Genomic DNA, 3,112 nt, shown 5'->3' with positions numbered 1-3,112 from the left:
ACTCTTCGAAACTCTCCTCTTCCCGATTTCTCTTCTGAATCCCGATTTGCTTTCTCTTCTCTGTCTGTCTTTCTCATCTGTCTCCCGATTCTCTTCTTCACGATGGCTCCAACACAATCTGTAACGAAGTCTGCAACTAAGGCTCCGACCAAAGCTCCAGTTAAGCGAGGAAGAAAGAGGAAGATGGACCGTAATTTCTTCCAAAGAACCGAAGGGTCGACCCCCATCAAGGAAGCGAGAAGACCAAACCCTCTACCGCCACAATACAACTTTACGCCGGCAGCAGATTTGCCCCATCCTCAAACACCCCAAGAGCAAGACCACGTTTTCCCGAGACCCTCACCGTCAGGAGCACCACAGATCCGCAACTATCCACCGCCACAGACTCTTTTCCAGACCTCGATGAACCAACAACGTCAGACTCAACAGCCTCTTTCGTCAGAGGAGGTCCAAAACAATCCGCGACAGTCTCCAGCTGATCCTCCACTACAAGACGCTCCACCGTCTCCAGCTGATAACTCTCAAGCTCAGAGCCGTCCATCATCTCACGGTAACAACTACCATGAAGGCTCTGAGGCTTCAAATCCGGAGCTCCAGGAGGACACGATTGTCACTCTAAATGCCCTGCTTAGAGTTCCAAACCGTGAGAAGTTTACCACCGTCCTCTCCCCCACACCGATGCCAAAGACGACCTGGTATTAATACATTCTTCTAATGAGCTTGTCTGTTTTGATTGTTTGAGGTGGTTAGTTTGAGGATGGTTAGTTTTAGAACATTAATCCGGAGCTTGTCTGAGGATGGTTAGTTTTGATTGTCTGTGATGCTCTTTGATGGTTAGTTTTAGTACATTGATGTCTGTTTACATTGTTCTTAATAGGTTCTGTTTTGTGTTGAGCCGGTTTGTTGGTATAAGTACTCAATCAAACAAAATATAACTGATTTGTTGGTATAAGTACTCAATCTTTGATGGTTCTTAATAGGTTCTGTTTTGTGCCTATATATATGTATAAGTACTCAATCTTTGACATCTGTTTTGTGTTGGACCTATATATATGTCTGTTTGATGTTTGTTCTTAATAGGTTTTGTCTTGCGTTGGTCGTATATACATAAGTATAAGTACTCAATCTGTTTTGACATCTGTTTTGTGTTGGTCCTTATCTGTTTTAGAACATTGACATCTTTTTTGCTGTTTTGTGTTTGCAGGTTTACTCGTGACGAAAAATCGCGACTGGTAAGGAGCATTACTAAAAATTTTACAAATAAATTTGATGGTCCATACTACAGCTGGACATGTGTGCCTCGGGACAGACAACAGAGATGGTTCATCGAGTTTGCTGTACAGTTTTCTTCTCTCTTAACCTTTTCACATATAGGTTTACTTGTTGAGTTTCCACTAACATCATTATATTGTCTTTGCTATGTAGAAAACACACACATGGGATCCTTTGATTACTGGGACAGTTCAACAGTTTTTCGAGCTCATCTGCCAACGCCGGATGAAAGACATGATTTGCAATGCCAAGACTAGTGGAGAGCGACCAAAATGGATCAGAGATACTATTTGGCAAACAATGGTTGATTATTGGGAGACTGAAGAAGCACAACAAAGGAGTCTCACCTACTCTAAAGCTCGTATGTCTGATCGTGGTGGTCTTGGTCCTCACGTCCACTTATCAGGGCCAAAGTCTTATCAACAAATCCATACCGAAATGGTTAGTAACTTTTATATACCCATAAATTTTGTTTTTCTTTACATTTGGAGCTTTAAATGATGTCATAACCCTTGATTCTTTTGTAACATTGCAGGAAAGGGAATTGGGAAGACCGGTTAGTCTTGGTGAGGTTTTTATTAAGACACATACCAAGCCAGATGGTACTTATGTTGACCGGAAGGCGGAGCAAATCTCTCTCAATTATGAGAAGAACTTGCAGCAGAAGTTGTCCGACCTTGGGGAACATACTTCACAGCCTCCAGAGCTCACAGCAGATGATTACACAAACATCTTTATTCAGGTAAATATCACTTTTCACAACCCACATTGAATTATCTTTCGATTTCTACAGCCTCTTTATGTAGTGTTTTTCTCTTTGTTTTCTTGTAGTCTACTCAGAAAGATTCACGAGGAAACCTGTATGGAGTTGGAAGTCTTAAGCATACTCTTCAACCTCTTCTCAATGGCAAGGAAAACCAACAACAAGAGTCTGCAATGTTTCAGTCATTGCAAGAGCAAATGAGGGAAACTCAACGTCAAATCGAAGAGCAGGCTGCTTATAATTCTCGTCGTGATGCAGAGGTTGCTGCTCGTGATGCAGAGCTTGCTGCCCGTGAAGCACTACATTTCCAAGCTGTGGCTGAGCAGAAGGACAAGTTAGAGCATTTGTCCTTAGTCGAGAAGTACCTGCGCAAAACTGACCCTGCCTTTATAGAGTTTATGAAGACTCAATCAGCTGAAGCAACCACAGAGCCACTCTCAACCACACTTCCTGCAACAGCTCCACCTTCAAATCCGGTTCCTTCTCCATCTTCAAACAGTGATGCTTTTTAGGTTAACTTCTCACCTACAATTTCATAGACCAAACTAATTAGCTTGTCTCTTTTGTTGAGCTTGTCTCTTTTGTTGAACTTGTCTCTTTTGTTGAGACACATGTATACTTGGTATGCATTTGTCTCTTTTGGTTTGTATATTTGTCTTGTGAGAAACTTGGTCTTTTGGTTTGTATTATAAATCATGGTTAATATGACTTTATTGTCTTAATCTTGTTTTTGTTCTATTTACAATATTGGTTTCATAATATTTTGAGAAACAGGTACCAATTTCAATTTAAAACATTTATAAATTTGTTTTCCACAAAACATTAGTCGCTAAACAAATTAAAATTACATTATTAATTTGTTTAGAATAGTAGCCAAATAGTCGTAAATCAATAAGCATGTTACGACAACGTTACGACTACAAGCAAAATTATTGTATATCATGATTAGTCGTAAATCCGTCGTAACCGAGTCTTCAAATGTTACAACTACACTACGACTCCTTTACAACTGCCTATATAACTGCTGGTTAATCGTAACTCTGTCGTATCGTAGTCGTAATTATTTACGACTCTGTT

The sequence above is a fragment of the Camelina sativa genome, chromosome 4, assembly GCF_000633955.1.
Source record: "Camelina sativa cultivar DH55 chromosome 4, Cs, whole genome shotgun sequence".
Lineage (NCBI taxonomy): Eukaryota > Viridiplantae > Streptophyta > Magnoliopsida > Brassicales > Brassicaceae > Camelina > Camelina sativa.
The sequence above is the reverse complement of the archived record's forward strand: the minus strand, read 5'-3'. Positions refer to the sequence as shown.